Below are 12,320 nucleotides of genomic sequence, written 5' to 3' on the forward strand. Positions count from 1 at the left end.
ATCATGGAGCAGCCAGTGTCTCTAAGTAATGGAATTCCATTGCTCTTATGTTTTGCAAATGAGCAATAAACAGCTGTTAAGGATTTTCTGTTGGCAGGGGACAATGTGTTTTTGCTATTTTCTGTACTGTTAGGGTAAACTCTATTCACAATTTAGTAAGGATATAAAGTATTAATTAAGTTGCTTCATATGGGAAAGAATGGAGCCACAGTAGCACAACTATAAAAAAGATAAGAAGCTGAGCTGTGAAATGGCCCAGAGTTGCTTAAAGGATGTATGTGATGTAACATAATTGTGAAAAGGTCTGGACAACTTGGAAGGAATTATGCAGTTGTGTTTGAAGTGAGACTTTTCCCATAAGCATCTACTTCCCCGAAGCAGATCTGCAAAGCTGACATCCGTTTCTGAAGTAGTGCATAGTCACATAAACCAAACAACTGTACGAAACCAAAACTCTGGAAAATCAAATACTTCAAGGTTAGGAAATGCCCTAGTCTGGCTGTGCAAGCCCAGCCCAGGCTCCTGGAGTGTAAGCACCATAACTCAGCCTGCAATTGCAGTCTCACAGTGTTCATCTGGAAGTCACCCTTGCCACGGCACAGGGGACAAGGGCAGCTAACCTCCATGGGCTCTGCAGCATCTGCTCTCTGTTCCAAGAGACCTCTCTCTTTACTGCTTGTTTTTTTCACCTTTCTTATTCTCTCCTTCCTGCTGTTTCTTCACAAGCTGAGCATTTGGCAGGGTTAGCACAGCCAGGCTCAGCAACTTGTGCTGATGCATGCTAAGAGAACCTGAGAAGAACAGAGGAAGATAGGCTGGGTGAGCATTCCTGCTGTACTTGGCTATGCCTTCTCCCTGGGAGGAGTCATGCCTATGAGGGCAGTGTTTGCATGGGGTCTTTTCCACAGGTCAATTTACATTTTCACATAAGAGTAAACCCCAGAAAAAAGGCACCAGAGCCATTTGTTGTATTTATAACACACCAGTGGGGGCAGGAAGCCACGTGTTGAAAAAGGTTGACATGTGTTGACAACTGTTGTTGTGCTGACCACCAACTCATTTTCGTATTCACTCTTCTCACCTCTCCATGTATACCAAATCATGATGAAAATGTAGCACATCTTTTCCCAGTGGCTAACCACATTGCTATCTCAGGGTTTAGGTTAGGAGTGTCCTGTTGAAGCAAGTCTCAGAACAGTGCCTGGTTAACACAGTTTGATTCCTGTTGTGGAAGGGTCTCCAAGTGGAGCTTTTCTAGATAAAATTAATGTGATGCACCCAAGCTACTACAGGCATCCAGTTCTCACAACTAGACTTGAGTACTCTGATATAGACCCTTCAAAATGTGTAGTGTGGCTATCAGCTCCTGAAAGAACTACTTCAGTCTGTGTTCTGTGCCATCTATCTTTAGTGAGCTATACCTCACCCTAGTCTGGGTTAAGGAGAAAAAGAGGATACCTCCTGCATCAAGGCACCTAAGTGAGCTTTATCAGGCTAATATCCAATTATCTTAGATGATTTAAACATCCTGTAAATGATCTAGGTGAAAATGAGGTCATGTCCAGTGATTTTATCACTCTAGAGGTTTTCTAATAAACCTCACACTGCCCAAGTTTGAATTTGGCAGCTTAGCCAAAAAATCATTTACAGCTTTAGCTGTAGCTGACAGGACACAGCTGGAGGACATGGATGGAACTTGGCATAGAGAGCAGAGCATCCTAGTGGGTCACATTTGCTTTGAAAAGCATCAAAGATGGTAACTTAGCCATCTAGAACTGACTTTAGCTTAGCCAGAACTTGACTTATTCATTCAATATTCAGGCTTTTTGTATCACCAGTGCAATTTTGAATAGATTCTTTCATAAAGAACTCTTGCTCCAGCACAAGTTGCTGAGCACAACATTGCCAAAATTAATTCCAGCATCCATCACAGAGTTCACAATGAAGCAAAAACATAAAAATATTTGATTTCCTTTTTGGATAATGTTCCTTAGCTGTGGATCTGCTGGTGGGTTTGTTCTGGAGAACATTTATAAGAGTTTCATTTTTCTTATTTCAGAGCTGTCAAAACAGTTCTAATTAACAAGCTGGGATTAGGCAGTGTAAAATACAGGCACACAGAGAGTGCTGTGTATAGCTGATAGCAAATGCAGGTTGATCTCGATATCTGCTTGCAAATTCTCTCCCTTGACAAATTAACTCAGAGATAATCTTTCAATTATGTCAGAGACCATTTTAAAGCATATTCTCCTTACGTAATCCCTACTTTGGCTTTCCTGTTCTACAGCTTTTAGAAAGTTGACTGCAAAGACATTAATCAAGTTTAAGAATTGGTTTGGATCATCTGTAAAGGCAGTTTTTTGGCCCTTTGTGCATCACTGCCACGAGTAATGCCTGAGGAACTGAAAAACATGTTTCTATTGCTAAGTTACCTACATCAAGATGAGTGTTGGGTGGTCTGTGCTACTCAATCTTCAAAGCAATGTGTAACAAATAAAGAGAGATGCCCCTTTCTCCCCCATGTATCTTGCTTTACAGAACCTGTTAAATGATGATATTTACTGCTTACACAGGACTGTGAAGGTTACATGATGGCTATTAACTGCTTAATAAATTCCTCTCGCTGTTTAGTAGTGTTATCCTTATATGCATATAAGGATATATGCATATCCTTATATAAACAGGGAAATAACTCCTAGAAGTTCATGACAGATTAGGGTAGAAGGCTTGGGTCTAGGTTCATAACTGCTCCATGTAAATCAATGCTTCTTCCCTAGATCTGAAGTATCTGTGACAGATCTGAAAACAGAGTGAGGAAGCAATGACGCAGTGAGGTTTTCTGATGTGACTGCACATTTTTCATGCAGTTCTGCAATCACACGGCCCAAGCAAGCAGCTGATTTAATGCAGCTCTACTGTTTACAGAGATATTGTTAAGAGTGGGTAGGTTTAGACTGGACATTAGGAAAACGTTTTTCAGGGAGAGAGAGTGGTTAGGCATCGGAATGAGCTGCCCAGGGAGGTGGAGTGTGATCCTTGATGCGTTTAAGGGTCGTTTGGATGTGGTGCTTAGGGATATGGTTTGAGGCAAATATTGCAGAGTAGGATTCTAGGTTGGACTTGGTGATCCTGAGGGGCTTTTCCAGCCTAGATGTTTCTGTGATCCTGTGGAAGTGCCATGTTTAAAAACATGCTGAAGCTATTGATTTGGCTGCAAAGGAATTACTGTTCTCATCGATTTCATTTTTGTCAGGGTAACAAAATGGTCCTAATTTCCTCTTCTAGCAGAAGTTGGTTCAAGTCCCAGCCACGAATGCCTTCTCTACACAGCTGCTTGGCATTTCTTGAGACAAAATTGGATTTTCAGAGGTTTTATTTTTAAGCACATCAGCTCTGAAAGATTATACATTAAATAAGGCATTCTCTTCTCACTAACTAAGAAACTTGTTTGTTTAGCCTTGAGACTGCTTAGAAAGAAGGCAGCTTTTGAAATTCTGACTGCTTGCCACCTTAAAAAGTTTTAAGCACAATTAGGGTACTGTTTAGGTCGTATAACCTGTCACAGCTCTACTGAAACCTCAAGGATTTATGCCACCTGGGACTTGCCCAGTGTTTCATGCTGCTCACAGGAAGGATCATTAGTTTAGGAGCTGAGAACACATCTCAGTTCATTTGATGGATTTTCCCCAAAGCACACTCCTTGCTCCAAATATTAGGCTGCTTTTCTGTTAGGGGGGTTCTTCACAGATTACACAGAACAACGGTGACATTTTTAACTAAATCTTCTTCTACCCTCTATGTCCAAACGAAATCGACAATTTGTTGTTGGGCTCCCTGATCACCCTGCAGTAAAGGCGCTGCTTTGGCAGAACCACTTTCTGCTCACATCAGGTGGCCAGAAGGCTTTCAGCCACATTGTTTCTGTAGCTGCGTTAACAAGGTAGCTTCTGTAAAGTCACATCAGCACAGGGAAGGTCTACCAGCCAAGTAGGCGCTGCAAGACAGGATGTTCAGGCAAGAGCAAGGCACACCTGCCCCTGTCAGTGCTGCTGCTGAGGTAAGGATGACTTTAAAACCGAGTGAATGAATAAAAGAAGAAACATTTCATGTGGGCTGCTGGTGCGTGATGGGGTCTAGTTTTTCCACAAGACTGAGCCTCCAGGCTGAAAGGGTTCAGTGTTTGCCAACTTGCCTTTCTTGTCAGTGCGCAGCTATCCCTCCCCTGAGCTCCCCGTTCCACTTATCACTGTTCACAGACAGCTCATGGGAGACTTCCACAAATAATCAGTAAATAAAATTATTAAGTGAACACAACCTCCAGTTTCTCATTTGCTGGTGAGCACTTTTCTAAATCATGCCAGCTTTAGTAGGATAAACCTAAGCCCGTAGCTACTGGCAGGAAACTTGAGCAAGCAGTAACTGAAGTCCATCAAGCATATAGGTTAAAGAGAATTTTTTTTCATTGTCATGAATGGAAGAGTTCAGCTCAGCAAACAAGATTTACTGTGCAGCTACATACTTCTAGGAATTAATTTTCTGGAGTAAAACGTTTTCAGACAGTGACTTAAAATGGACTGCTCAAGTTCCTGCCAGGACACGCAGGCACATGAGAGTATTTGCGGAGAGGGAACACAAGCAGGCAGTGAGTGCAGCTAGAGCAGAGTCAGCCTTTTCAGTCTCTGTGCTCCTAGAGAGCTTTCCAAGCCCTTTGTCCCTATCTGCTAATGGCATCTTACAAAGCAGCGTCGTGCCTGTGCTAAAACATAGATCCCACTGCTCGGTCCAAAGGGAATAATAACAAGCTTAAGAGAAAAACATAAATGAAAACAGGCAGCCTTGGTTCTCACTGCATTTTTCCCCTCTCATAAATTCATTTGCCTGAATCCATACCAGTGCTAGAGTCTAGGCTGGGGCAGGGAGGTGGGGAAGCAGGAAGATGAGCCAGATAGCAAAGAGAGAGCAAAACAAGGAGGTAAACCAGGACTTTTACATTAAATACTGTGCTGATCACAGGATGGTAGGGGTTGGAAAGGACCTCTAGACATCATCAAGTCCAACTCCCCTACCAAAGCAAGATCTCCTAGGGCAGGCAGCACAGGAACACATCCAGGTGGGTTTCAAAAGTCTCCAGATAAGGAGACTCCACAGCCCCTCTGGCCAGCCTGTTCCAGTGCGCTGCTACCCTCACCATAAAGGAGCATCCCCTCATGTTGAGGTGGACCTTCCTGTGTTCTAGTTTGTACCTGTTAGTCCTTGTCCTATCACTGGGCACCACTGAAAAGAGCCTGGCACCTTCATCTTGACATCCATCCCTCAGATCTTTATAGACCTTGCTAAGATCCCTTCTCAGCCTTCTCTTCTCCAGACTAAACAGCCCCTGGTCTCTCAGTGTTTCCTTACAGGAGAGTTGTTCAAGTCCCTAAATCATCCTTGTACCTCTCCATTGGACTCCCTTCAGCAGGTCCCTGTCTCTCCTGAACTGGGAAGTCCAAAACTGGACAAAGCACTCCAAATGTCTCACCAGGGTAAAGCAGAGGTGAAGAAGAACCTCCCTAGACCTGCTGGACACACTTTTCTTGATGCACCCCAGGATTCCATTGGCTTTTTTGGCCACGAGGACACATTGATGTCCCATTGATAGCTTGCTGTCCACTGGGACTCAGAAGTCTTCCTCCACAGGCCTTTCATGTGTACAAGAGAGAAACATAAGTTGGATGGGATGAAAACATAAGCATAGCAAACAAAGGCAGTCTTGTTTCTGATATCAGGGACCTACAGTCTCTGTTTCTCCCTTCACCAAGCAGACTGCAGAGCTCCAGCTATAAGCACATTTCATGCTGCAGCTTCTGAAAAGGTCCTGTGTGATTTCACCTCAAATTTCCACACCATCTGATTCTTTTTTCTTTTTATTGGAAGTCCACAGCATGTTGACCCTAAGCATGATGTGGGCATTTTGATTCTGTGGAAGCTTAGAACGTTGCTCTCAAGGGCATGCTGAATGAAAACAGGTAATTAAATTATCCCCCCAAAAAGCTCCCTGCACTCAGGAATAGATCCCTGATGTGTAACACTTCTTAAATTAATGGGATTATGGTGTCTGAGTCCCTTCCCCTCCTGCACACACAGCCTCTATCCTGCACTTCCCTCTGCTCCGGGTTTCCCTGCTAACATGCTGCCTGAAGACAACTTGATGTTAGTTTTAGCAGCTATAAATCTGCCCTGTAAAACCATTTTCCTGGAGAGGTGCTGCAGTTACCTTTGTGAAGAAGCTGCCATCTCACCAGTGCAAATGTTCAGCTCAACCCAGAGGTCAAGTCCTGCTGGGCTGTCCTGGGGACGCTCGTGCCCCCTCACGCAGCTCTGTTCTGCTCATGCCAATTTTAGGAGCAGAAAGTTTAATTGTGGGATTTTGTCCTTGTTCCTCACCTACTTTTTACACAAACTGCAAGTTAACTGGACACAAAGGATAAACCTAGAGCCTGGTGTCAGCCTTGGTCTCCTCCAATGATGAATCTTCTCTGAGCACCAGGAGACCACACTTGCACCTCCCTGCCAGCAGTTCCTGCAGCTGCTTGGCTTACTACAGTATTTATTTCATCTGCAACTTTGCTGCTTTATCTTGGCAATTCCTTATGTCATCAGCATTTTCTTCTGACACCCCCTTTCTTTCTCCTCTGAGAATAACCTACAATCCCTGTTGCTTCCATGTGCTACTTTCTACAGACAGCTGCACCCCATGGAAACACTCTGACATCCCTACCACGAGGAAATGGCTGTGCAGGGGGAGAACCCAGGCTGCTCTGCAGTTGGGGTAGCTAGGGTAGAGCATCCACAGTCCTTGCAGAGAAGTTAAATTATGTTGTTGATGTCTGTGTTGGAACTGCACAGTTAAACAGGAAGTTGCTCTTGAGGGAAAGGAGAAGTGATCACAAGGAATGGACTTTCCAGGTCAGATTCTCTTGTATCAAAGTTTTTATCACAGGATGTCAGGGGTTGGAAGAGACCCAAAGAGATCATCTGAGTCCAATCCTCCTGCCAGAGCAGGACCACACAATCTAGCTCAGATCATAGAGGAATACATCTAGACGGCCCTTGAAAGTCTCCAGAGAAGGAAACTCCACAACTTCTCTGGGGAGCCTGTGCCAGTGCTCTGTGACCCTTACAGGAAAGGAGTTCTCCCCTTGTGTTGAGCTGGAACCTCCTGTGCTGTAGCTTCCATCCACTGCTCCTTGTCCTATCCCAGGGAGCAAGTGAGCAGAGCCTGTCCCCCCCATCATTTTTTCCAGAGATAGAGGTGAGACTGACTGGTCAATAGTTCCCAGGAACCTCTTTCTTGCCCTTTTTGAAGACTGGAGTGACATTGGCTCTCCTCCAGTCCTCAGGCACCTCTCCTATCTGCCATGATTTGACAAAAACGGGGAGCGGCAGAGTGACAACATCAGGCAACGCTCTCAGCACCCTTGGGTGCATCTCATCAGAGCCCGTGGACTTGTGAATGTTCCATTTGTGTAACTGATCCCTAGCCTCTCTGCATTGACCAGCAAGGAGCATTCCCTCCTCCAGGCTTCCTCTCCTTCAGCCAGGGTCTGGAGTACAAAGGTATAAAGACTGATGCAAAGAAGGCATTCAGCAGCTCTGCCTTCTCTGCATCCTCAGTTCTCAGGTCTGCCTCCTCCTTCAGCAGTTTTCATGACTATAGGGATGGAAAAAGTGAGGGAAAAGTTCTCCTGCTAGGACAGCATTTTATAATGCTTTTAAACCCAGTGAAAGTCACAGATGATATAGTGCATGCCCTGCCCTAAAAAGTTTTCTCTTTGGTGTGGTTGGTAGCTTGTTTGGTAGCATAAGGAAGAGGACTTGGAAACAAAGTGAAAACCACATTGGTAATTTCCAGGCCTGTCAAGTGTCACATTAAGCAAGGGACTCACTCAGTGAACTCATGTATTGTCTGATCACACAACTCATGAAATCTCTCATCCATTCTCCTGCAGCTGTGTTTATCATTTTCTGGTAAACTAATCCATGCTGATTATCCTGAACAACCAGCTCAGGGCTGATGGCCAGCCTGCCTTTTGCCAGGCTGTTCAGTGCCAAGGCAAACACAGATCATTCCCTCCTTCAAACAGTGCTCGAGGACAAGCCTGCTGTGTCACCTCATGGGCCACAGGGGTGGTTATGATGCTGCAGGATCAGCCCACGGCTGTGACAGTTGTGATGAAGAGAAAATATGCCACCTGGGAAGCCCAAATTTGGGGTTTACGAGTTCTTCTCTCCAATGAGTGAGAAATAGCCCCTTCAGATTCTCTGTAGCTAACCAGAAACATGTCAGACTCCACTAAGCAAACAGTTACTTTACAAGGATGCATTTAGAGCACATAACAATGGGACAATTGAATCTTCTTTTCATAGGCGGTACAATTCCTTGCATTTTAAATCGGCTCCTGTTCAGTTTTCCACATTTGAAGCCAAACCATACTGATTAACTGTTAAGATTTTTATTTTTAGATTTGGGAATGGGCTGAATCTTTAGAGAGAAAACAGAATGTCCTATCAACTATTTTCACACATTTTGGTTGTCTCATAATTGGGCAATCAGGCACAATCATCCTTAATTTAGTACACACACAGTACATTACCATGTCAATTGTACTAAAAGATAGGCACAAAGTGCAAATTAAGGGACAAAAGGAGCCAGCTCAGACCTCTGCTATTGGAGTTAAATTTGCATAACTTTAGGAATAAAAAAAAGGCATTTTGTTCAGCAAGTGTAACAAATACTGCATGTGTGGCAGCAATCAAATCTTCCTGGAGATCCCAAATCCTGATCCTGCAGCTCAAACCTGCTTTATTCTGGTGGTGGTTCTGGTTCTTCAGAACCAGAGTGTGCCATCAGAGCCTCAGTTCTGCTTCCTTCATAGCACTATGTGTCCTTTCCCTCATTGCCAAATACAGAAACTGGACTATATTCTAGGAAGAAACAACTCCATGTACCAGTATAGTCTGGGGGCTAATCTGCTGGAGAGCAGTGAAGAAGAAAAGGATCTGGAAGTCCTGGTGGACAGAAGCATGCCCATGAGCCAGCTATGTGCCCTTGTGGCCAAGAAGGCCAGTGGCATCCCGGAGTGCATTAGAAGGGCTGTGGTTAGTAGGTGGAGAGAGGTTCTCCTGCTCCCTCTGCTCTGCCCTGGTAAGAACACATCTGGAATATTGTGTCCAGTTCTGAGCCCCCTAGCTCAAGAAGCACCCCAGGGATCCACCTGAACAGTGCAGAGCCACAAAGATGCTGAAGAGTGGAACATCTCCTCGCTGAGGAAAGGCTGAGGGAGCTGGGGCCATTTAGGCTGGAGCAGAAGAGCCCGAGTGGTGTCCTCATTCACGTTTATAAAGATGAGTGATCTTCAGGGTGCCTTCCAACTTAAACCATTCCATGAATCTCTGAATGCAACTTTACTATTTTATGTTCCACTCCTAAGTGCAACTACAGGACTTGTAAAGATTTTGAAACTCATAAATACAAATGGTACTGGGCTGACAACAATATTAGTTGAGCATTTCTTTTTACTTCAGCATTGGGGCTCTTAAATGAGAATAGTAGTTAAGTTGTTGCTTTTAAGATTTCATGTGTTCAAAGTAACTTTATTAGGCATTTTAGCATCCAGAGTAAATTTGTGTTGTTAGATTTCATGTAACATTTTAAAGGAAGCTTCTGTTTGCATAGGGAATTTACCTCTGAAAGGGTTTAAAGACTGGATTGGAGAATAATAGATCAGAAAAGGAAAGCTGAGAACGTGTTAGGAGTTGAAGAAGTGATACAAACAGGCTGTGGGCAGATCACTTGGTGGTGCAGACATATCTCATCCCTGTGCTCCTGACAGCAGACATCCCTTTTGATGACCTAGGTGATTAAGTGTGCCTCACAAGTCCCAAACAGCAGGCATCTCGTCTGCAACTGACATCATTATTTAAGTGTCCCTCAGTTGTGAAGCAGGTAGAAGTCAGAATATCTGAAAATACTTTTGTTGGTGCAAGCCTCTTTTTAACAGGTTTAAGCTGGATGTTAGGAAGAAGTTCTTCACAGAAAGAGTGATTGACATTGGAATGGGCTGCCCGGGGAGGTGGTGGAGTCATCATCCCTGGAAGTGTTTAAAAGGAGGCTGGATGAGGCACTTAGTGCCATGGTTTAGTTAATTAGAAGGGTTAGGTGATAGGTTGGACTTGATCTCAGAGCTCTTTTCCAACCTGTTTAATTCTGTGATTCTATGTAACAGTCTGCTGCATCCTGGAGTTCAAGTATTTTTTAATCCTTTCATTTGGGATTTGTTGTAGGACTTGTCTTGTGGCTCTCAGGAACACCTTACCCTACAGCAGGCTCTCCCCCTGTATGCTTCTGCACTGACACATTGGTCATCCATAGGAACCCCAGTACAGTATCCACAACCCAATTACATGCCCCATTTCACAGCAGTACAGAAATAATCCTGTTTAAACCAAGATTAGATGACACATTTAAAGTCACAACTGGTCTCTTAAGTGTAGTGAATTTTATCTGGAAGCATTTATCCTTTAATTTTTGCCACCACCCACATAACATCGAGGCACACACAAATGTGCAGCACTGAAAGCCAATAACAGCTCTGATGATCAAGCTTGGCTCAACATCCAGTTTTCTTTATGCCCAAATCTTCAAAGACAGGAGCCACAAGTGCTTCATCCTGTCGAATATCACAGGGACATGAGCAATTCTGAAATACCATCTGACTAAAATCATTAAATGTTTCACAGGATCACCAAATGGCCAAGGTTGGAGATGACCTCTAGATATCATTTAGTTCAGCTTCCTTGCTCACAGCAGGGTCAGCTGAAGTCTATAGCCCAGGGCCATGCGTCTTCCTTGAACGACTAAAAGCACATAGACGTTGTACATGTGACTTGTCCTTTTGGGCCACGGGGTTGAGCAGGAATTTGAGCTGAAAACTAATAAATATGATGTGTTTGATTGAGTGGATGAATGTGAGGAAGAAAGCAGCAACAGGAAGGGAGAGTGAAAATGTTTCCTGAATCATTAGAGGGGAAAAAACAAACCAGGGAAAAACCCACAAAAACACCAACCCAAACACTCCAAAAACACAGAAAAGAGAACTCTGCAGTGATATTTTTCCTTCTCTCTCAGTTCCTCAGCTTCCCAGCTCAGGAAGATTTAGTTTGTTTCTTAAAAGGTCTTGCTTATGAAGGAGACCTTTCTCTGGCTCTGGCCAGCTCTAATAAAAATTAGCAGTAACTTTTGCAGCTGCCATACCACAGAACTCCTTGGAATTGCATAACATTTTTCCTCCTAAAGAAACTCACAAAGAGATCAGCTGATTTCTGCCCTTGCAACATTCTCTGAAGTGTATTTTTCTAACTTGATTTCTAAATAAAAAAAAAAATCTCCTTTCTTTTAACCATTCTTTCCTTTTTGATACTGAAATTTGGCTAAATAATAATGGCCTTCATCAGTTAAGTGAACGTGGTGATTACTTTTATTTTTGCTACTTCAGACTATTTTTAGTTATGAACAAGAAGCCATGTTATGGATAAAAGAATATTTAAGAACAAAAAACATTGTAGGGGGGTTAGGGCTTATATTTCTGAGAGTATGCTTTTGGATTGTGGTTTGACAAAGGAGGTCATGGGGAGGAAGAAAAGAGTCCTGTGGCTGTACCACATTTAACTGAACACAGACTGCTGGCTCAGACCAGGTCCCATTTAATTCCCTAGAAATCCCAGAGTATCTAACCTGATCTGCAAACACAGCAGTTGGAAGTTTAAATTATCCTCCCTGTGTGGCATGTGGAGATGCACCATTGTTTTCTGGCTAATTGTTTTTTTCCCTCTAGCAAAAAAGGGTTATTTTCCCCCTCCCATAGCACTGCTGATGTAGAGTGAGTACTACTTTGTCTTTTACACAAAGGTGGGCTTGATCTGTAAGTAGATGGCATGTTGCTCTACATGAAGATGCGGTTCAACCTGTTGAATTAAATATGGCTAAGGGCATGGCTTTAAACCAGAAGCAGAAGGAACCCTGCACAAAACAGCCTCTGCTGACCAGAATGGCTGCAGGGGCAGGCACACCACTGCAGTTAAGTCACGTTTTTACCATGACTACCTTTTATCTCAGTTCCCCAAAACTTGTAAGCACTTATTTTATTAAAAAGAAATGTTTGGTTGGCTTCTCTGGGTGTGTAAATCTGTACAGTGTGGGCAAGTTTATAATCCTTATTGCAACCTAAGCCTAAATACTCCCCTTTCTGTACTGTGCTTTTTCTCTGATGCAGTTTTCT

At 43.6% G+C, this 12,320-nt stretch overlaps 1 protein-coding gene and 1 long non-coding RNA gene across 2 annotated transcripts in view; one reads left to right on the forward strand and one right to left on the reverse strand.

Annotated features, from left to right (window-relative positions):
* The window catches only part of LOC135182293 (uncharacterized), a 57,549-nt gene that overhangs the window by 20,250 nt on the left and 24,979 nt on the right, over positions 1-12,320 (reverse strand). The gene's annotated exons all lie outside the window — the stretch shown is intronic.
* The window catches only part of PDZRN3 (PDZ domain containing ring finger 3), a 159,694-nt gene that overhangs the window by 9,743 nt on the left and 137,631 nt on the right, over positions 1-12,320 (forward strand). The gene's annotated exons all lie outside the window — the stretch shown is intronic.

This window comes from Pogoniulus pusillus, chromosome 16 (assembly GCF_015220805.1).
Source record: "Pogoniulus pusillus isolate bPogPus1 chromosome 16, bPogPus1.pri, whole genome shotgun sequence".
Classification (NCBI taxonomy): Eukaryota; Metazoa; Chordata; class Aves; order Piciformes; family Lybiidae; genus Pogoniulus; species Pogoniulus pusillus.